Source organism: Talpa occidentalis, unplaced genomic scaffold (assembly GCF_014898055.3).
Source record: "Talpa occidentalis isolate TD23 unplaced genomic scaffold, MPIMG_talOcc4v2.1 talOcc4.17, whole genome shotgun sequence".
Taxonomy (NCBI): domain Eukaryota; kingdom Metazoa; phylum Chordata; class Mammalia; order Eulipotyphla; family Talpidae; genus Talpa; species Talpa occidentalis.
Genome location: NW_023601754.1, coordinates 27,324,437 through 27,347,980, shown reverse-complemented (window position 1 = coordinate 27,347,980; position 23,544 = coordinate 27,324,437). Strand labels below are relative to the sequence as shown.

At 45.7% G+C, this 23,544-nt stretch overlaps 1 long non-coding RNA gene across 1 annotated transcript in view; it reads left to right on the top strand.

Annotated features, from left to right (window-relative positions):
- Window positions 1-23,196, top strand: part of LOC119249198 (uncharacterized) — a 158,105-nt gene extending 134,909 nt beyond the window's left edge. The window contains exon 7 of the long non-coding RNA XR_008552467.1: window positions 23,118-23,196. This is a non-coding gene — a long non-coding RNA (uncharacterized LOC119249198). The remainder of the gene's footprint in view (window positions 1-23,117) is intronic.
- Window positions 23,197-23,544: the final 348 nt, after the last annotated feature.

Here is a 23,544-nt window from a genome sequence, read left to right as displayed (position 1 = left end):
ATATAATTCTTACATCATTTGTTATTTTTGTACAATGTATGCATTTTCATTTTGGTTATATTCCCCATACAATTGTACCACCCCTTATTTTGACCCTAATTCTTCCTCTCCTGGTCCCTCGCCCCCGTAGTGTGTCTCTGGTTTATAGTTGCTTGTTGCTTGTTGATTTTTATTTTGTATTAATTGGCCTTTTTCCTTGTCCCTTATTTAGGTTTTCTAAATTCCTGCTATGAGTGAGGCCATCCGGTATTTTTCTTTTTCTTTCTGACTTATTTCGCTGAGCATGATCCTTTCTAGCTCCATCCATGTTGCTGCAAACTATATGTGTTTATCTTTTTTGGTTGCTCAGTAATATTCCATTGTGTATATGCAAAAGGCTTTACCTTTACAAAAATTTTGCCATTCAGGACCAGCTAACTCATCACTAGTCTTGGTACCAAAGTCATAATCATGAAAGAAAAAAATAATATATTGGACTCATCGAAATTTAAAACTTTTGTTCTGCTAGAGCCAATATAAAAAGATAAGCTTGTGTATAGCTGGTCCTGAATGGCAAAATTTTTGTAAAGGTATTGCCCTTTGCATTTAAGTTTGTGATCTACTTTTAGTTTATGTATTTTTTTTAAAGATTTATTTATTTATTTATACAAGCACTGGGCACAGTCAGAAGCACAGGAGGGTGAGAGAATTCACCAGAGCCAGAGCAGGGAGCAGAACAGGCAGAAGGACCGAAGAACACTGCTGAGGGGAGCAGTGGGCGGCAGGAGAGGTCTGCAAGCCATGTGGGACCCTCATCCAGCAGCTGGGGATCGAACCGGCGCTGCAAAGGCTGCGGGCAGCTTTGCAACCCAGTGCTCAACCGCTGCTCCACCGGGGAGACCCAGTTTATGTATTTTTTTAAGTGTGAGGTAACGTTTCAGGTTTTTGGCTATGGATATCTGTTTGCTCCACTAGCACTGAATTGTGGTGTTGCCTTGGTGATGGTATAGTTTGGTAACATATTCTGAGGGATGTGATCCTATACTTCTGAATCATATATAGTGTTGTAAACCAATATTACCTTTAAAAATAATAAAAAAAAACTAATCACTTTCTCACAAAACCTGATCTGAAGTCAAATAGGCTGCTGCTGCACCAGGAGGCCACCCCATTTTGAAGAAGAATTAAAAATGGGGAAAAATCATGTGGATCTATTTTTGGGTTCTCTTATGTTCTGATCTATGTGTAGATCCCTCTACCTGTATCATGTCTTGATTGCTATAGCTTTATATTGATAGTAAGCTTTACTGTTAGATAAATTCCTTAATTATTCTTTTTTTTCCATTTTTTTCTTTATTCTTCTTTCCAAGATATTTTTTTAGATGCTCTAAGTCTTGTGCCCTTCTACCTACATTTTAGAATAAGCTGGTTTATGTCTACAAATTCAATGCTTATAGCTTTATAGAAATTGTATTAAACCTATAAATCAGTTTGGGGGAGCATTGATATCATTATTATCTTGAGTCTGGAATACATGAATATGGTATGTTCTGCCATTTGTATTAGGTATTTTTTGCTTTTGTTCATTAGTGTTTTGTAATTTTTATATATGGATCATGGGCATACTTTGTTATAAATCTAAGTTTATACCTATTCTTTTCCTTGGAGTGATTCTACACAGTATTATGTTTTTAATTTTGATTTATGCATTTTTATTGTTGCTATGCAGAAATGTAATTGATTTTTGTGTTGTTCTTTTATTATCTGGTGACCTTACTAAACCTCGCTCATTTGTTCTAGAAATGTTTTTGTAAAGCCCTTGGCGTTTTCTATGTAGATAGTTGTTTTCCTTCATCTGAGCATTTCTTCATTCCCAGTGGATGGATTTGCTAGGTATAGAATTCTCAACTGACAATTCCTTTCTTTCACCACTTGTAAAATATTTTGCCACTTCTTCTGGCCTCCTTGGTTTTAGAAGAGAAATCTGATGGCATTTGATTTGGTGTTCTTCTTAGGTAATATATTGCCTTTCTTTTGCTGCTTTTAAGATTTTTATCTTTAGTTTTCAGAAATTTAAATGTGATGTGACTTGGCATAGATTTTTCTTTTTTTGCGTATCCTCAAATATTTTGGGATTTGCTCACTTCTTTGGATCTGGGAAGTGTTTAACCATATTTCCTTGACTGTTCTCTCAGCCCCAACCCCTTGCTCATTCCAGTGATCAAAGGGTACATCTTTCTGTATTGTCCATGGTCCCTGAATCCTTGTTCATTCTTTCAGCATATTTTCTGCCTGTTGTTCATATTGGGTAAATTCTGTTGGGTTATCCTCAAGCTCACTGATTTTATTCTCTGTCTTCTTTCAGCATTGAGCCTATTCTGCAAGTTTTTAAAAATTTATATATTGGTTTTTCAGTTGTCCACTTAATTCTTTTTTATAGACTATATTTCTTTATTGAGTTTTCTCTAATTTTTAATTTGTTTCAAGAGCAATTGTATAATTGGTCACTGAATCTCTTTTATAATATTTGCTTTAAAAATCTCTGTCTGCTAATTTCAATATCTAATTTGCCTCAGAGATGGCATCTAGAGATTGTCTTTTTTCACTCATGTTGTGATTTTCCTGGTTCTTGGTATCATGGGTGACTTTTAATCATTTCCTGAACATTTTGGTTATTATCTTAGGAGATTCTGGGATCAATTTAAACATTTGACTTGAGCAAGTAGTCACCTTGTTTAGATTTTGCAGGCAGGTGTAAGCCTACTTTTATAGGTTACAGTTCCAACAACAGTCTGGTGAGTTCCTACTGGTCCCTGATGATGCTGTTTGGATGGAAAGCAGTTTCTTCAGGCTAGGCCACCAGCTAAATCTTGTTGGAATAGGATCCTTTCCAGAGACAAAGAACACTTCCCAAGGTGGGTGCTTGTGTGGCAGGTTCCCCCCTGCTTGTGGGAGATGGAGAATATTTCTTGGGTCACACTATTGCTGTGGTAGGACTCCTGTTGCTAGTGGTGCTCTGACTTCATGGCATTTCTAGGTCCTGTGGGAAAGGAGATAATTTATTTTTTTTGGGACTGTACATTATGTTGTGCTCCCCTTTGCCGGGGCCTATGGCTGCATGGTATCTCTGGGTGGGGACAAAAGTCTCAGACTTGCTGCTTCAGTTAATCTTAGACTTTCTGTAGCTTGCCCCATGTATTACGTGTCGGGGGGACAGTCCTCACATTACTAAGTGAGGACTGGGCAGTTCTCCAGGCAGGTACTCAGGGATGTCATCGTCCTGTAGGTCAATGCCTCCAGAATGCAGCTTGACACACTAACTACAGGAAGGAGACAGTTAGGGGTAACCCCCTTGGCTTCTCCTAATGCTGTCTCAACTAGTTGCTCTGTAGCTGCTCCAGGTGCTCTGCCCTGGCCCCAAGCTTGCCACGTTCCTGGTGCCCTTGCATCACTTGCTGTGGGTCTTTCCTGAGTATGTGTTCTCTTCTATCTATCAGGCCCCGTCTTCTTTTTATACCTCAGAGATTGTCATGCCTCAGGCACCAAGAATATATCTTCCTGCATTCCATGCCATTTAGAAGGATTTCCAAGGACTTTTATGTTTAGCTTGTCATCTTCATGTAATCTCTTTTTGTGATCTCTCCTGTTTTCTCAAATTTTCTAAAATAAGCATGCATTACTTTTATAATCAAATACCATTAATTAATATGATTAAAGTTTTTTTTTTTTCCATGACTGTGTGTTGAACATTATGTTGGGGGTAAGTGTTTGTATTTTCCTCTTGGGAAGATTATAGGGAAGGGAAAATGTGCTTGTTGGAGAAGGACTTCAGGGCAGTGGAAGGTATAGCCATCCTTGTGGGGGTGTTAAGTCACGGCCTCTCACTGCAGAGCTGAATTTAGCTTCCGCAAGGGTATGTTTGACAGTGGAAGGTTGCTCCAAGTCCTCATAGGAGGGAGGAATCATTCCCTTTCAAATTGCCAGTGTGTGCAAAATGCTAACACTACACATTTAAGTGACGTATAGATCAGAACAGAATCATAGCTTGATGACATAAATTAAAGTAATTATATTCATTAGCATGATAAAAAATATGCAAACAAATGTTTATTAAATGCAACCATATATCAACTCCAAAGGCTTTGGCGTTGTTTATGTCTTTGTTGCTCCAGCATTTCGTCAAAGGTGGCCTGTCAGGCTGAACTTAATTGACACTAATAGCAGTGAGGGAGGAGGAGCCAGCCCAGAATGTCACTTGGCTCTGTGAGCGCTGGAGGTTTGGGGATTTGCTACCAGGCCTCACCACTCAGCTTGGAACCTTCCCAGGGCCAGTGCTGAGAGAGAGGCCCTGGGAAAGCCAGTGCAGGTCTCGTTACCTCTCATGGAGGAAGGGCCATCCACCTCATAAATAGTTGACCAGATAGCGGACCTGAGGAATCTCAGAGGGTTCAGAGGAAATTTGTTCTCTCAGTACCTGACACAATACCAGCCACTTAAAGGGAAACCTTTTCTGCAAGATTGAATATGTCTCTCCAATGGCTGGTGACTCTGTCTACTTGGCTTTTCCAGAGCCCTTGCAGATGGGAAATAGGCTGTCCTCCCAGGGAGGCTGTGGCATATTTGTGTTGGGTTCTTGCTGGGGAACCTGGCAGGCTACTCTGATGAGGCATCTCATTTTTGCCAGAAAATATGTGAATCATACCCACGAGCACAGTCCCAGGAGGAGCCAAGTTCCTTAACTGTGATGCTCAGGCATGCTGGGCACTTGTTTTGGCCTTGAGAGCTGAGGTACCACAGGTGTGCAGCTGTGCGAGGGTCCAGTTGTTGGGTGGCAGCCAGCAATGACTGCCTTGTTAACTGTCCCCAGAGTGTTTAGAAGGAGCTGGGCTGGGTACATTTGGCTAGTGTCTTTGTCTGTCCATCCATCCCAAATACGAAGAGTGAGAGACATGTCAGCAGTGGTGGAGAAGGGGCTGTGGGGAGGGGAGGGACCGGAGCAGGAGTGATGGTCCTGTCTCTCACCATTTTTCTACCTCTGCCTTATACTTAAGTTCCAGGCAATCCACAGCCCCGGCCAGGAGGCTTTGGCATGGCTCTCGTCATTGACAGGTTGAGCTGTCACTCAGTGTCATCCATCATCATAATCCTGGTTTATCTCCTGTACAAAAGCTCTTCCTGTCCCCAGAGCAGCAGGCTGCGTGGACTGGCTTTGTCATGCTGCAGACTCCACAGGTGTCACTAGTGTCTGCCCCTCTTCTCTTAAATAGGGACACTTCAGAGAGTGAGGCTGCTTCTCAGCCTCTGCGTCATTCCTTCCATCTTGAGTGAGGGCCGGTGGAACGTGGAGATGCTGGAACTTTTGCACCAGGCCTGTGAGCAGCGTGGAGAAGCTGGTCTGGGGGCTCCATGGCTGCCACGTGGGGAGCAGGGAGAAAGAAGCCTGGGCTTTTGATGACCTGCCCTGGTCACCATGGGACTAGCACTGCAAATTCTCATTTTTCCTGTCCTAAAAAAGGGAGCCTGTTTAATTTATTTCTGTGGGGTGGTTTCTGCAGGATGGTGGGGGGGTTGGGGGGAGAACAGATGTTAAGAAAACAAAGGGAGGCGCACACACTGCTTTTGTTCTTGAGCCAATGGTGATCAATTCTGTGTACTTTACTGCCTCATCCATGTTTTGGGGATGGATATTTCAAGTCATTTCAATCAAAAGTGGTGCCACTCTAGGCTCTAAACAAAGGCCTAGATTTATTTTTTTTCTGGCAGCACAATCCTCAAAGATTACACTTGCTGCAACATTTTTAGCCACGTCAACATTCCTTAGGAAATACAAATATGGGCATTATTTCATGGAGATGGCACTGGGTAATATAATAAAATGGATTTATTTCATCTTAATTTATTTAAAATGTGCATAGACAGAACTGGGATAAAATCCATGAGATGAAATATCTCGTTTGCATGAATATATTGAAAAATTCAGCCACCTTCTAAGCCAAAAAAAGAGGCAACTTTTTTTCATCCTCAGAATAATAAGAAGAATAGGTGCTCTTTTTAAAACAAGAAAATATAACCTTGACAGAGAGAAGTGATTCATGCTCCTGGGTCCCCGTGAAGGTGTGAGGGATGAGAGGAGACGGCGGGAGTGCCGTGGGTTGAGGAATGGGGTGAGAGGCAAGACAGTGGTTTGGTGGGAAGAGCTCTGAGGGGGGAGGCAGAGTGGGTGGTCTGGGTTTCCTGCTGGCATGGTCCCCAGGGGGGCAGCATCAGCCAAGTCACTCCCACTTCTGGATTTGATTAAACCTAGCACCTAACAAGTGCTGATAGGGAGGGTCTGAGACAGGTGGGTGTATATCCTGCCTTTGGGGCGCAGCACAGGATGCTCCCCTCCTTGCCCCAGGCAGCTCCCTAGGGCTCTTTGTCCAGAATGTGCTGTCCATGAGGCTAAAGGTCCCAGGGCCTGTGGCTGGATCTAGGTCCCAGGAAAGCAGCTAGGTGACCCAGAAACTGCTTACACTCTCCGACCTTTACCCTGAAGCAGCGGGAGGTAGACTGAGTCAAATGGCCTGGATTCTATATATGGAAAAGTATAGATGAACTGTGTGATCATGAGCAAATTTCCTAACCTCTCTGGACTCTAGTCTCCTCATTTGCAAAAGTAGCTTGAGAGTGGAACCCACCCAAGGGATGCTGTGAGGCTTACGTGATGTGCTCGTGCCAAGTCCCTAGAACATGCCTGACATAATTTGCATCTGATGAATGTTAGTTACCATGTTTTCTTAACAATAGAATGGACCTACCTTTTAATCTCAGAAGGGAGATTAGGAACTATGACTATCGTTTGCTATTGATTGTATAATTGCTTGATGTCAATAACGGCTTTCAATTTATTTCAATGTCTGTCAAATATATACTTTGCATTTTGTGTCTATGAACATCTTGAGGGAAGAGATGACAAATGCCTGCTCAAAGTGTAGGCTTTCCATCTGGGGAAGGCTAGTGCCTGGTATGCTCTGGGGGAAGCTGGGTGTGCCCTTAGGACCAGCCAGCTGCAAGCTGATGGCAGGTGACCCTGAACCTGAATTTGTCACCTTCCACCAGAGCAGCTACTAGTCCTCGGACAGAACCACCGAGGGAGGGAGAGCAAACTTCTGGTGAGTCCCACAGTGAATCATAGCCTCAAGGCTTCTCTTCCAGGAACCCTGCCATGCTCTCCGGTCTTCTTTCTAGGCTTGGGAGGGAATCCAGGAGCAACACCCTCAGGTTTTGAAAATAAGTAAAGCCCAAAGTAGGCTTCCTTTGGACTCACATGTTAGCCAAAGCATTTGAGAAACACAAATTAGTGAAGGGAATTTCTACAGCTCAGTATTGCAATTGGAGTGATGAAGGGATGGTCATGTAGTGGGGTGATTTGGGTCAGAGCCTGTGGCCTGAGGCTCTTCCTGGCACCTGTGCCTCTTGTCCTCCTAGGCTAGGTTCAGCGCAGGTACCCAAGCTCTGTTATAGATGCCTGGGTTGGGCATGAGCAGTGCTGGCACAGGGCTCCACCGTCTTTGACCCTCGTTCAGGGTCAAGAGTGAAGTCACAGAGAGAGAACCTTCCCTGTCACCCTTGTTCATGGTGATGCTGCTCAGAGGGTTGCAGCCTGACATTGGAGGCCCTCACTGGTGAGATGAGGCCAGGATTGAGGGTAAACCAGGCATCTGAACCCAGCCTGACAGTTCCTTTTAACCCATCAAGTTCCTGTCCATCAAGCTTGATCCTCGAGACCAAGGCAGCGCCCAGCAGGGAGCTTGGTCTTTCTGCCCAAAGAGCTTGATGGCCTCATCCTCACCTCTGAGGCGCCGCAGAGAAAGATGCCACTGTCCTTGCTCTCCCTGGAACCTGGGAGGAAAACCAGGTGGCATATGACAACCTATCCCTTGACGGAAGCTGGGGTCACTCCACTGGGCACGCTGAGTGCACACAAGGAGAAATTGAGGCTGCCTGAAGGGCAGCCTGCCCACAGCCTCATGACCTGCTGGAGCAGAGGCTTCCAGTTAGCTGGGGGTGGAGCCAGCAGCACTGAGAACAAAGGCTAGATTGAAAAATGATTATTTTATTATGATTATTTTTTAGTAATGTATTTCATACACTTTTAAGAATTATTGTGTCACACAAGCTTGAGATCATTCTGTTTTCCCTGGGACGGGCCTGTGCTTTGAGCAGGGAGGAAACTTGGAGAGTCGAGTCACTTCAGATGGACTTTTCTGTGCCTCCCCCAACCACATCAAACTCAGAGAGGACAAAATCCCTTTATTTCCCCTGTTGCTTCCCCACACTGCCTCTGCCTCCACCATCTCAGAAGAGAGGCCAGTCAGCAGGCAGAGAACATAAGGAGAGTTTAGATAATGTTGACCTGTCACTGTGAAAGGTTTAGGGGATGTTTCTGATAGTGAGTGGGCAGTTCTGGCTGGTGTGAACCCAGCCCTGGGGCCATGTCACTGTGGGCCCACCTGGGTGGGATTCCAGGCCCTTCTCCACACCCAGGAGCATGAGGTTCGCACCTTCTTCCGCGGGCATCTCTTGACATCTGGGCTTTGTGGCAAAGGCAATTGAGTGCATGTGTGTGGGGAGGGGGTGGCGGGTGTGAGGAGCAGACCACGGGAAGGCTCCAGAGCAGAGCTAGCCTGTGGCCGGGGAGGGCCGCCAGGAAGGACACTTGAGCTCCCTGGCAATCCCAGGGCAGCTGCACATGTCCGGACATTCTGCTCCAGTGGCCTTGACCCCAGGTGACCCAATCCCTCTAACTCCTTATCTGTCCCAGGTGTGGTGTCAGCTACACGGGCCAAAGCAGGGTGTGGTGCCTGGTTCTGTTTGTTGGGAGAGTCTGTGGAAGACAAACAATGCACCGCTCACCTGCACAGGTGCCCCTGGACACCTTTCCATTAATGTCTGTGATGCTATTTTCCAGTTGGGGAGAGATCTGGCTGGGGCCCGACGCCGAGCCACACCTGTGGGTGGTTTTTGGGACACATACAACTGAAAACCCAATAATATAAAATTTTGAAAACCTGCTAAGTAGGCTCCATACTGAAAGAAGATGACAGAGAATAAAATCAGTGAGCTTGGGGATAGACCAATAGAATTTACCCACACAGAGTGTTCCGAGTTCTGGATGTGAATCCCATGCAGGTGTGCTGAGGTTGCTCAGGTGGGCTAAGGTTGCTCAGGCATGTTGAGGTTGCTCAAGTGAATCTCTGCTAAGGGGAAACTTGCTGCTTTGACCTCTGGGGGTGAAGAGGTGGAGGTGGGTAAAGTCAGTATGTGAGAAATCACAGCCTTTTCAGTTCTAATCAGAGCAGCTCTTGGGTTCTGCTGTGTTCGGACCTATTGACTGGGTGACCCTGTAATTGATCATCCCAACCAGGGCACTTTTGAGAGTGAAAGAGGACATGATAACATTTTGAGAATGAAAGGGGGTGAGTGTCGTGGTAATTAAATGGGGGCTCTGCCTACCCAACTGGGACATAAGGTCGCCTTGGGAATAGATAATTTGGGCATAGCTCAGCCATTAATTAGATCACCTCTCCTGCTGTGTCTTGGGGAAATTCTGGGTTCTGGTGTGAGCATGCATGCCGGCGCAGGCACGCCTGTGGTCTCCAGCCACAGGCTCATCCCAGGATGTGGAGCTTGGGAACTGTCGTGTGTGCTGCATCTCCGTGGGTGGAAGGCCGAGCTGGGATGTGTGCTGGCTTATGCTTGATTTGCTTCCCTCTGACCAACTGCTTTCAGTCCCCTTCCTACAGCACAAGAGTTGTGGGGTCAGGCCCCCTTAGGTTTTATCCCAGCTAAGTTGAATTAAGTAACTCACTCCTCTGAGTTTCAGCTTCCTTGGCCATTGGGGCTAAGGTGGGGATACAAAGAGACTTGGGGTGTTGGGATTATTGTGATAATTGCTATGTGTGCCTGTATTCAGCACATAGTACATCCTCAATTGTTTAGGGCTCTGTCTTATGTCCAGAAGAAGCTGCTCCCTTTTGGCACTTGCAGAAAATATCACCTATTAGCATTTGGCTTATTTTATAGTTTAAAATTTTTTGAGTAGTTAAAACACATATGGCATATTATACATACAGTAATACATATATAATTAACCAAAAATGTGATCAATTATATATGTATTGGAGTGATGGTCCAATTTTTTACTGATGTAGTGTGATGAGAAAATGTTTGGGGACCTCCCTCATGATTAGGACAGAACCATCTAAAGTAGCTCAAAGCTACCCAAGGTAAGGAAAATAGAGACACTTGTGGAAAATGGGGAAGCTGTTTGTTTCACACATTCTTCCAGTTAACAGATATTTATTGAGCAACTACCATGTTCCAAGCATTTGCAATATACCAGAGAATAGAGTAATAAACTATACAGTCTATGGGAAGGTGTCAGTGCTATTTAAAAGAAGCAGGGGGAGTGGGCTGGGGGTTGGGGTGCAGTGTGGTAGTGTGGGTATAAAATTGGATGGTCAACATGAAACTCATTGGGAAAAAAGGACATCTGAGCAAAGGCTGAGGGGGGCGAAGGCTGGTGTCCCTCCCACGCCCAGAGCTGTCTCCGTGTTTCAGTTCCCAGATTCACATCTACATTTCTCCCTGAAATCACTTGAACTTTTGGAAATTGGAGCAGACTTTCCCCGGCATGTCAATGCGACTAGACTACTAACATGTGCTCGCAGCCCAGAAACAGACTTCACCTAATTAGCATGGAATCTTTTCCTAGTTAAAAAAACAAAAGCAACAAAAATCCGTGAGCTGGTTTTCTGAGCATCGAATTTGGACAGGGGCAGAGTGGGTGTGTTGGGGGTAGGCTCCACGGGCTCGGGTGGGGCCCCGAGGATGCAGAGTGGTGCCCCCTCTGCTGATGAGGTGGCTTGTTGGCAAAAAGAGGGCAGGTTGATTGAGTCTGCGGGATCATTTTTGAGAAGTTTTTCTCTGATACGTTGATCCTGGGGTAACAGTATTGGGTGGTGTGGCCCTGAGAGAATAGGCTTAATATGACCTTACCTACCGGAGGGAGCTGGGGCTCCCCACAAATTCCCTCCGTGCACAGCCAAGAGCTGGGGCTTCATCCAAAGTGCTTATGTTTATGTTCCAGTTCAAGCCCTTCAGAGCTCTTTTTTCTATGAAAGGGGCTTTTCATGTTGTTTCATCTGCTTTCTGAGGTTATTGTGGAGATCAAACATGATGGAAATTTCATAAGATGAGAGTTACCGTATTACCTAGCTGTTTCTAGACTGGCTATGTTTGCCTACACTCCTCACTAGTTCCTCGTTCTATCTGGTCCAATCCCCCTGCATCCCCCTCACTGCACAGGGCACTGCTTCATTCGTTGAGAAACTTGAAGACAAATGTCACAAAGTCCTCGTCTCTCCACCGCCAACCCCCACAAACCTCCCTGCCTAGGTCACCCCACCCCTCTCCTTTTCTCTTTCCCTTCTTCCTCATATCCTTCTCTCCCTCTACCCCTCTCTCCCTCTCTCTGTCTCTCCCCCTCTTCTGTAAACTTCTCAAGGACTCTGGTTGGTCATTTTGCACCTTTTTCTTTTTTTTATAAAGATTTATTTGTTTATGCATACAAGAGCTGGGGTACAGGCCAGAGGTGTGTGGGGTGAGAGGGTTCACCAGAGACAGAGTGGGGAATGGAACAGTCAGATTGACTGAAATACACTGCTGAGGAGAGCAGTGGGCGAGTCAGGAGAGGTCTGCTGCGTCATGTGGGTAGCTCCCTGGCCGGGGATCGAACTCGTGCTGCAGTGGCTGCGGACAGCTTCATAGGTTGCGTTTTAACCCCTTGCACCACCAGAGAGGCACAAGGGTGGCCCCTCTGCTTGTTATTCTTTTTTTTTTTAATTTTTAATAGAGGCATGTTTTATTTATTTATTTGTTTGTTTGTTTTGTTTATACAAGCACTGGGTACAGTCAGAAGCGCGGGAGGGTGAGAGAATTCACCAGAGCCAGAGCGGGGAGCAGAGCAAGCAGAAGGACCAAAGTACACTGCTGAGGGGAGCAGCAGGTGAGACAGGAGAGGTCTGCCGTGCCAAGTGGGACCCTCCTCCGGTGGCCGGGGAGCAGCAGGGGATCGAACCTGCGCCACAGAGGCCGCGGGCAGCTTCGCAACCCAGCACTCAACCGCTGTGCCACCGGGGAGGCCCCTCTGGTTGTTATTCTTAATCCCTGCATTCCCCATACTTATTCTCAGCCAGCCTGCATCTTAATTCACCTACTTCTTCCCACTACTGTCCTATATTTCACTGCTCCCTCCCCAATTATTTATTTTTTTTAAATAATAAATTTTATTTTTATATTCCCCATACAATTTCAACCCCCCCATTCTGACCCCAATCCCTCCCCTCCCGCCTCCCCACCCCCCAAAAAGTGTCTCTGGTTCATAGATTTTTGTTGGTTTTGATTTTCACTTTCTTATAGTTATTCATTTTCCTGGTCCCTTATTTAAGTTTTCTAGATTCCTGCTATGAGTGAGACCATCCGGTATTTTTCTTTTTCTTTCTGGCTTATTTCACTGAGCATGATCCCTTCCAGCGCCATCCATGTTGCTGCAAATTGCATGTGCTTATCTTTTTTGAATGCTGAGTAGTATTCAATGGTGTATATGGACCATATCTTCTTGATGCAGTCATCTATTTTTGGGCATTTGGGTTGTTTCCAAAGCTTAGCTATTGTAAATAGTGCTGCTATAAACATAGGAGTGCAGGTGTTCTTTGGAGTTGATGTTTCTGTGTCCTTTAGGTAAATACCTAGGAGTGGAATTGCTGGATCATATGGAAGCTCTATGTTTAGTAGGTCCAGAAATCTCCACACAGCTCTCCATAGTGGTTGGACCAGTTTGCACTCCCACCAACAGTGCAGGAGAGTTCCTTTTTCTCCACATCCTCGCCAACATTTGTTGTTGCCAGTTTTTTTTAATATTTGCCATTCTCACTGGTGTAAGATGGTATCTCATGGTAGTTTTGATTTGCATTTCCCTGATTACAAGTGATGTTGAACATTTTTTCATATGTCTGTTGGCCATTTGCATTTCCTCTTCAGAGAAGTTTCTTTTTAGCTCTTCTGCCCATTTTTTGACTGGATTATTTTCTTTGTTGTTGTTGAGTCTCATCAGCTCTTTGCAGATTTTTGTGATCAGTCCTTTATCATTGGTGTTGTGTGCAAATTATTTTTCACCTAGATAATGTTGTTTCCAACTTGTCTTTTCCATTTTTGTGCCCTTCTGACATATTTTCTACCCAATAACCATAATGATCCTTTCTTAAAGACTCGTTTTTTTTTTTTTGTTTGAAGAGCAGCTTTGGGGTCACAACAAAATTGAAAGGGAGGCATTTCCTCCATGACCCCACACATGCAGAGTCCCCAGCATCAACATCAGTCATCGAATGGCACTTGTGCATGACACCAAAGTCTAGAGCTGACCTTGGGGTTGATTTTGGTGCAGTGTATTCTGCAAGGACACAGGGCTAATGACAAGCACACATGGTATTACACTACCCTAAAAATCCTTTGGGCTTTACCTACTCTTCTTCCTCTCACCCCCAGCAGACACTGGGAGTTTTCCTATCTCTATAGTGTTGCCTTTCCCAGAGTACACACACTTGGGGTCACACAGTTGGACTTTTTCTATTAGTAAAGTGTATTTAAGATTCCTCCATACCTTTTTACAAATGGATAGCTCATTTTATTTGAATGCTGAATAATATTCCAATATCCCACTCCACAGTTTATTTATCCATTCGCTGAAGGGCATCTTAGTTGCTTCCAAGTTTTGGTGATGATGAATCAAGTTGCTATACACATTTGTGTGGGCTTCCATTTTCACCCCCTTCAGGCACAATACCAGGAACCACTATGGTTGGATCATACAATAAGGGTATATTTAGTTTTCTAAGAAACCAGCAAAATCTGCTCCAAAATGGCTGTGCCTTGGCTTCCTCTCCAGCCATGTAGGGGAGCCCTCATGGCTCCACGTCCCCCCATAGCTGGTGTGGTCAGGGTCCAGGCTTAGCCATTTGAACAGATGTGTAGCAGCATTTCATTGTTTGAATTTGTGTTTCCCTGATGACATGGGGCTTGGGGCATCTTTTTATTTTATTTATTTATTTTTTTTGCATAGAAGAACTGGGGTGTAAGACAGAGATGCAGGGGTGGGGTACAGGCGGCAGGCTAGAGGATTCACCAGAGACAGAGTGGGGATAAGAGGCAGATCTACTGAAATACACGCTGAGGGGAGCAGTGGGTGAGACAGGAGAGGTCTGCTGTGCCATGTGGGTAGCTCCCTGGCTGGGGATTGAACTCAGGCCGCAGTGGCGATAGCACTGAGACTTAACCCCTAGGCCACCAGGGAGGCCAAGGGCTTCTTTTTATAAGCGTATTTGCCATCTGCATATCTCTGGTGAGGTGTGTGTTAAGGTGTTTGGCCCATTTTAAAATCAGGTCCTTTTCTTATTGTTGAGCTCTAAGAATTCTTCATATATTGGACAACAGTCCTTTATCAAATGTGTTTTTTGTAAATATTTTCTCCTGGTCTGTGGCTTGTCTTCTTATTCTCTTGATTTTGTCTTTCACAGGGCAGCAGTTTTTAATTTTAAAAAAGTCCTGCTTATTAATGATTTCTTTCATGGATCGTGCCTTTGCTGTTGTAGCTAAAAAGTCATCACCATATCCAAGGCCATCTAGGTTTTCTTCTCAAGATTTTTTAGAAATACAAATTAGACTGTGTCCCACTCCCTTTTAAACTACTCAGAGCCTTCCAGCTCCATCTAGAAGACAGTGACTCTGGAACGTGCCTCACCTTGCTCTCCATCCTGAGGCCCTGCTGTCTGGATTTTAGCCACGATGCTCTTCCTTCCCTTTCTCCCACACCAGGCCTTTCCCGCCTTGGATTCTTTGCAGGTGCTTTCTCTTTTGCCCGAAGAGCATTTTCCTTACATGTGACCAGGGACCCCATCATGCTCTGGTCTTGGCTTGAATGTCCCCTTGTCAACACGCCCCACCCTACCACCCATTTGCATTCGCCTCCTCCTCCCTCCTCCTAACTTTACAGTCACTGTCATCTTCTGGATGTGCCGCCATGTACCAAGCACTGTGTGTTCACTGGACGGTTTACAGGAAATTTAAATTTTTTTATGTGAAGGAAATAAACAGGGTAAAAGTGTCGCCCCATGGGAGGGAAGGAGGAAAAGGGAGTTTCCATAGGTCTTTGGGGTGAGCCCCCAAGAGGTGATATTTGAGCTAGCTGCAGTGTGAAAACAGCCAGCTGACCAAAGCTGGGAGAAGGGCCTTCCAGAGGGAGGTGGGGCAGCAAGTGGAAGGGCCCTGGGCTGTGTCCAAAGGCACTGTCGCCAGCGCTGCTGCCTGGTGGGGGTGGCGGAGGATGAGGATGGAGAGGCAGGCAGGGTCTGCCTGCGTTGCTTGTCTGCCGTGGCTGGATTTCCCACTGCCAGCTGTGTGGGTTTCCCACTTGCTCTTCCCATCACTGTCCACTGTCCACCCAGGTCCTAGTGAGTGCCTGTCCCGAGCACGCTCTGAAGAAACAGTTGTACATGCTGAAGGATTAGTATTGCTGTTAATAAGATGAACTAGTTCTCCTCCCCTTTCCTTGGTGGCATTGCCCATGTGTTTACTGTGCCCTTTGTTTTCTGGCCACACCAAAGGGAAACTTCAGGTTCCCCCAACAAGTTTGAAGTGGGGCCGTGTGCATTTCATCAGCAAGTCATTGATGCGTTTCCAGTCATTGCTGGCCCTATAATATTCCCCCCTCCCTTTCATTTTCACTAACAGTTCTCAGAATCTTCTAGAAGCTCCCTAACCAGTTCCTACAAAAAAGCCTGCATACTATTCCTGAGTCAGAAAAGCTAAGACTTTTTGTCTGTGAAGTTGGAATCTTCCCAGTTTTGCCTGTTTGTGGTGCCTGGAGTTGGGAGGAATATTCTATGGGACCTGCTTCCGGGCATCTGAGAAGGCTGCGTGCTTTCTAGATGCACTGGGTGTCTAGACAGGTCCATCTTTTCTGTATTTGATGTGGAATCTTTGTTAGGCACAGGGGACCTGGGAGAAGCTTGAATCCAAAACAGCTTCAGCGGAGGAGGCCCTGCCAGGGAAGTCTGTTTTGTAATGAGAACTTTATGTCGGCGAGAAAACCTTATTAACCCCGGGCCAACCCAGTTTTTTTCCACATGAAATTAATTTATTGGCCCTACTGCTCAGACGTCATTTGGCTCCCGCTGTGGCTCGTATGTCCTGGTCTCTTTTGGAAAAGACTTATTATTTTTAAGAACCACTGCCTCATGATTCTTCCATGGCATTTGACTCCATTGATTCCTCTGGCTTCCTTGAGGGTCTGTGTCCACCCCCATGTGTGTGTGTGTGTGTGTGTGTGTGTGTCTGCATACACCCATCTGTAGAGCGATATGCAGGTGGAAACCAGAACTCAACAAAGCCTGGCGGGGCGAGGGGCGGGTGTCTGGGTGTGGTGGGCGAGAGGGAAGACAAAGATGCTTGGAAAATACACCTCCGCTGTCTGCGCAGTTATAACCACCCAGAGTGTGCTCAGAGCCAGCTCCCTGGATTTGAACCCCAGCCCTGCTATGTGCCCAGTGTGTGCCCCCCTGGCTGTATTTCTTCATCTCTCTGTGCCTCGATTTTCTCACTTGCAAAATGGGGGTAATAAAAATGTCTCATAGAGTTGTGGGCAGATTAAGAGTCAATACATAGCCAGAACTTGAAGTAGTGCCTGGCATGTGGTCAGCGCCCCATAAATATCACCCATGCGGTCACGATGACCTCGCCTTAGTAATTTTCCTGTTGATGGGCTATTTACAGTATTTGGTGAGAAAGCCCTCCTCCACCCTCTTTTACCACTCCATGTAAGCAGGCTCGACATTGGATATGTGCTTCTGTTCCCTCTGGTCCCAGACAAGTCACCGCAGGATCCTGGGGGGCTGTGCTGTCTAGACCGCTGGTTGCTGAGTTCCCACCAGCAAGTGTGCTGTCTGGCCTCCCATGTCCCCCCATCTCTCTCCCCTTTCACCCCCTGGTCTTCATCTCTCCATATTTTGGAATTGGTCTTGTCTGTGTGCCGTCTCCCCCATATCCATAGCCCTGGATACTCCCACTGCTTGGGGCTCCTCTTGAGTGCTCCCCAGGCTCCAGCTGGGCTTTCCCTCTGCCCCGGGGTTATCCCTGGAAAGCAGAAGTGTGGGCTTCTCCCAGATGTCAGGAGTTTTGCAGGATTCCCTCCAGCTGCTTGGTCTGTTAGACCCCAGGGGTAGGTAGGGTCTCCTTGTAACTGTCATCAACTTGGGGGCAAATCCTTTTTGAGAAGTTTCTTTCCACCAGTTCTTTTTCAAATGAACTTTGAACAAATTTATTCAGTTAAAAAATTCATATGTGATAAAAATTACTCTTTTGGTGTGGAGTTTGGTGAGTTTAGACAAAAACCAGCTGTGACATCATCACCACCTTGAAGGCACAGAGCAGATCTTTATACCCCGAATTCTGTCCTTGTAACAGTGCCCTCCCTGCACCCCTTAGACGACTGATGTTTCCGGCCCCCAGCTTTGCCTTTCCCAGAATGCCATGTCAATGGGATTACTCAGTGTGTGGCCGTTTGTCTGACTTCTCCTGTAAGCATGCCCAGTGTCAGACCCACCTTCATGCCTACGAGGACAAGTGCTTCTTGGTTTTTGATGCTGCGTGTGCCCCACGGCATGAGTCTCACAGTCTGTGTTCATGCGCTAGCTGAAGGGCATTTGGGTTGTTTCCAAATTTTTGGAGGTTGTGAATCACTCCACTCCAAAGATTTGGATTCCAATTTTGTGGGGACATAGATTTTCATTTCTTTAGGGTTATCATTTATAAAATCTTGCCGAACTGTTTCTTAAATTGGTTGTACCATTTTGAACCAACAATGTCCGAGAATTCCAAGAATTCCAGTTGTTCTGCTCCTTACCAGCACTAGGTGTTCCTAGTGTTGTCACTTTTTTCTTGTTCTTTTTAGTTAATCTAACAGGTGCATGGGGGACTTCATTGTGGTTTTGATTTACTAATAGTGCCAAACACCTTTTTTGGGGTGCTTGTTTGCCATTTGTCTGTCTTCTTCAGTTAAGTGTCTGTTAAAAGCTTTGCCACTTTTGATCAGTTGTTTGCTTCTCTATCACTGAGTGTTCTTTATACAATCAGGATCAGAGTCCTTAGTTGGATGTTTTCTTCCAACCTATGCCTTGTCCTTTCATTCTGTGAACAGTGACTTTTTCAGGGCAGCAGATGTTTTTGATTTTGATGAAGTCCGATTTATCATTCTTTTATTCCACGGGGTGTGCTTTTGGTGTCATTGCACCAGTTTTTAATTTAATTTTAATTCTCCTAAGACAATGGATGATATTTGGGTGTGGCTTCCAGGCAGCTGCTGTGAAGGCTGCTTGGTCCACTTTCTGCCAGCCTCCACAGCTCCCTGATGGCCATTTTGGTCACAAGCTAGAACTTCTATTAGGAGGAGCACTTTCCACAGATGTCATCTCTCAGAAGCCTCAATGACAAGTGTCCTTAGAAGAGTCACTGAGGAATCTCCTACCCATACTGTGTCCCTAGGTGGGCCAGCCCATCTGCCTTCATGCCTGCTTTCTCAAGGTGTGATCATTCCAGATGCTTCCATTTCTTTTCATGACCCTGGTCTCTTCTGGGACCACCCATAGGGTTTTCTAACTAAATATCTGAAAACAAGGTTGAGGAGCCAGCTGACATCTGAGCATGAAGCCAAAGACATTAATTAAAGTCCCTTGTCAATTGGGCCTGGGTTAGGAGGAACACTTGGGGTGATTTCTGATCCCTGACAATCTCTCAGGACATACTGCTCCTCCAAAAAACTCTGGACTTAATTCAAATGGTCCAGACAGTGTGAGTTTTGAAAAACCCACAAATGTCTCTTTTCGCCTTCAGGGCACCTCTCATTTGACCTCTGCCCTGACTTTGCTGTGTCACCTTGGCCCCAAGAAGAGGCAGAGCACTTGGACAGAAGTGGGAGCTACCCAACCTTGCTGGAGGGGTGTAGATGTCACATCCAAAGTCCAAGCTCTGTATGGGGGCTCAGGGAATCTGGTAGTAACCAGAGAGCTCTGGAGCCCAAAGGCTGGTTATGAAGCGTGTCCCTCGCACCCCAGTGAAGTGGTCACTGCCACTGGTTTCACGGCTACTGCAACAATAACGCTCTAATGTCAGCTGGTTCCTCCAGGATTCAACGCGAGTCAGATGCTGTGGCTAAAGCTGACGACTTGCCTGAAATGGCAGGAGCCAGAATTTGGAATTCCGCCACAGCCGTGCACACACAAAGAAACCTCTTCCTTTGTGTGGTCTTGCCCTCCTGGGACTGTCTCACATGATTCTCGGGGAGAGGGTTTCGCTTCAGACCTTGGAGCATTCTTACCTCACGCGGAGGCATTTTTCCCTGTCCAAGTCTCCAAAACGGTACAGTGACTTGCTGTGGTTGGTGACCTTCTGTTGCAGTAATTCCCTCCTTTGGGCATTGGAATTGATTTTCTTCCTTGTGGCATGTAAAGATTCAAAGCATGCCCCTTGCTCCCTGTCCCTGGAGGGTTCCTACCTCAGCAGCTGAGCCCAGGACAAGGAGAGTGCTGGCCCCAGGACTGGCGGGAAGGGTCCCTGGAGCATCCGCCAGCTCTGAGCTTTCTCTGTCCTGGAGGGGTGGGCCCTGCCCACTGGGTCGGAGAGGGGCTGCCATCGCTGCAGCTTTCTTCCCAAACTGGATTGTAATAAAGGAGAGCCAGTGGCTCGCATCTTTCAGAGGTTTCTTCTTGGTAGTAATGTATTTGTGTTGGTCCCCAGAGAACTCATAATCCCCCGTCTCCCCCCAGGCCCCCACGCGTGTGAGGAGGGTGACTAGAGGGATGTGGAGATCCATCTCTGTGGACTCCCTTGCTGTCCTGACTCTCCATCCCCCACCAGCATCTTGGTTAGGATGCCTCCTGACACCCCTCTCTACCCTCCCCTGCCCACCCCCTCCCAAACCCAGGGACCTGCCCCACCCACGGATGCTGCTGCGGAGGTGACATCTCTGTCCTTTCCTGACTGACCTGGCCTCTGCCTGACTATGGACTTGCCGCAGGACCCAGTTGTTGGGGATCAGGGTGGAGGTAATTTGGAGGTGGTGGGTTTGTGCTGCTCCTCAGGCCCTGTGTTTTTTCAGGAGCTCCAAAGAGGGTGGTCTTGATCGCTTTCCATCCTCCACACTCTTCCCTCTCCGCTGTCACAGTGTATTTCCAGAAGGCATGTGGATCCTGCCTCTCCCTGCTTAAACCTGCTCCTTCTTTTTTTGAGCATGAAGCCCAAAGACCTTGAAGTCCCTTGCCAGTTGTCCCTGGGTTAGGAGGAACACCTGGGGCCACTTCAGTGCCCTGACAATTGCTCAGGACATGACATGCTGTTCTCTTTCAACTCCCTGATGCCACCAGCTCTTCCTCTGCCCCCCCCCTTATTTACTTGCATATTCTTCTAGTTTCAGCATCACAGACCTGCCCTTGGGGAGTCTGACCCTCCAGGTCAGACACTTCTCAGGCTCCAGTTCCGCAGGGCCTTCTGTGCTGAGGAGAGGCAGGGGCCAGAGCACATCCCGTGCCCCGGGGCTCCGTGCTGGCGGCAGGGAACAGACAGCGACAGCAGACAAGTAGGATAGTGCCTGACAGCGGCACTATTCCACTATGTTGGAATATACTCAGCTATTAAAAAAAAAAAAAGGTGAATTCTTGCCATTTGCGATGGGGTGGGTCTTGATGAGGGAATGCTCAGCAGAATAATTAGTCAGAGGGAGAAAGACAAATCCTGGATGTTTCCCCTTACTTGTGGAGGAACAAAACAAGAGGTCAGACAAAACTAAACCGGTAACAAACCCTTGACATCTGACTGCAAAACTGAGGCCACCAGAAGGGGAGGGTGGGGAGGTGGGGGCGGGGAGGGAGGAGCCCAGGGGAGCATGGTGGAGGATTATTGGGGCTTTGGTGGTGGGCGTGGTATTAAGACATACATCTGTGAAGATTTGAACCCATAACCCCCCAAACAGTGTTGTAAACCAAGATTACCTTGATAAACACAATGGAGAAAAAATGAGCAGGTAAGACCCCTCTCAGATGTGACATTTGAGCTGAGGAAAATCCAGCTCCTGGAGGATCTGGAAGGAGAATATTGCAGGCAGGGAGAAGACCAGATTTAATGGCTTAGCGTTGAGCAAAGTCTTGATGGAACAGAAGGAGCCCAGGAGCAGAAGGGGCCTGGTGCCTTGGGCCACAGAAGTGGCAGGTCTAACACCCCCCTCTCTTCTGGCACCAATAATTCAGAAATGAAACATATGCTAATAATGACCAGAAAAGGAATGTAGACAGTGAAAACATTTTCTTTTATTGAACTTCACATATATATAATCATGCCAGAAAAAAATTATAGTATGAGCATGAAAAATACACAATAGACTTATACTATTAAATTACATTAATGTGGAAAATTCCTACACATTGGCCTGTTGCAGTAGTAAATCATAGCATTATAGTTTCTCATTTCAAGCCTTGACATCTGCAAATTTGCCAGTGACTTTGCCAACTGCTTCATGTATTCATGTTCTGTGTTCTCTACAGTCAGATTTGTCAGTCTGTCTTCACCTGCACTTGGTTGAAGAAGACTTCTTTGTTAGTTTTAATTTCAAAAAGTTTCTTTCATGTGAAGCAATAGATATACAAATAGTTATGAAAAGCCTTAAGCATGAAGATAATTTTGGCATAGCTTTATAAAAATTCTATTTCGGATGTCTTCCTTAGTTGAAATCCACTAAAATATCACCAGAAATTTCATCACAAATTTCTATTTTATTCAGCACAAACTTTCAAGGGATTTTTCCTTTTATAAAAATCAGCAAGAGTGGTTGAGTGATAGAGAACATGACATTGGGTCCGCGGTTCTGGTCTGAGTGTCCAGTTCTGGTGTGAATAATCAAATCTTCAAACTTTGCTCTTTCAATTTCTTTGGCGCAGTGTCTTTTGCCATTTCTCCTGGCATTCTTCTTTGATATTTGATTCTTTTTCTATTTCATTGTCCATTTCCTTGCTTTGTTTGCTGCCGTGTGGATGGCTCTCTTTGCATTTTCTGGGCCTCAGTCTTTAAGGAATGGTGTTAAAACTTGATGCTCAGTGTATGTGGTGCAAGCCAGCTTTGGGCTGTTGGCAAATATTTTTGTGACTAATTTACCTCCTCTATAGCTACACACTAGGATAAAGCTACTCAATGGCACTAGGCTATAAGATTTTATTTTCTTGATTCTCTTTTAGTTTTCAAACAATTAACCATACAAAATAATGAATTTTAGTCTTTAAGACACTATTCAAATTCAATAAATCATGCATGAACTATAATTTGCATTTATGAAACAAAAAGGTATCACTGTGTAGTTCATACTCTGTTTTAAATTTTAAACACAAATGAACTTCCAAATGATCGCTTAGGATGACAGAATTGAAGTCATGTATGTTGTATTTCTTCGTTGTGGTGATGACGGACTGACGGACTCTCACTGTTATTTTGAATCTACTGTTTAAATGGAGGATGCATAGTTCCCCAAGGCTTGGAGACAGAGTCTGGGCCAAAAGTGAACTTCAAAAATTCTGAACTGCTGCAAATTTACCCTTAAAACAAATGCATGTAATTGAGTCCATGTGTCTCAGGGGCCTCTGTATAACTAGGCGCTATTGGAATTAACTTCCACGTAGGATCGACTGAAATCTATTGAAATGTTGAAATGATAAAAATGTGTTAATTTGAAGCTTGCATATATGTAATTGAAACTCAAAGTAATGGTAGCACTTGTTTAGAACCTAGACCAACAAAAAATTTTTTTGAGTAGGAATATTTTGTCGTCAACATTACTTTGGCTTGCTGGCGTGGGGTGATATACACGCTCCCTCCCTGCCAGCCTCTGGGCAGCTGACTTCATGGGCAGGATGGCCAGTGCTGCCTGGGTGAGGGGAGGGCAGTGAGGAATGACATTGGAGGGGCTGGCCAAAGCCACAGCCTCAGAGCTTTTGCTTGCCTTGCAGAGGGGGTGTGACTTTCCTCTAAAGTCCAGTGTGTTCTCACAGTGCCAAACAGACATCCCTGCAATAGCACAGGGACACGAAAACCACAGGTGAGTGGGATGTCTTTTCTATCAGACGATAATCTCCCTGATGGTAGACAGTGCCTTTGCCATATCTTTGTAAACTCAGTATTTCTCCCACTACTTATGAGAGACTCAATATGATACACAGACAATAAATAGCCAGACTATAAGTAAAACTTGAACTCTACAACACTTAGCTTAGAAGACCAGTCTATATCTATAGTAGCCAGTCCAGGAAGTCCAACTATTTTTAATAGGTACAGAAAGCCAAATGAGAGTCTCTGTAACAATTGACTCCAAATGATCAGGACTTGATTCATAACTGACAGCCTCCCTAATTTTTGCCCTGCTTCCAACTTAAGACC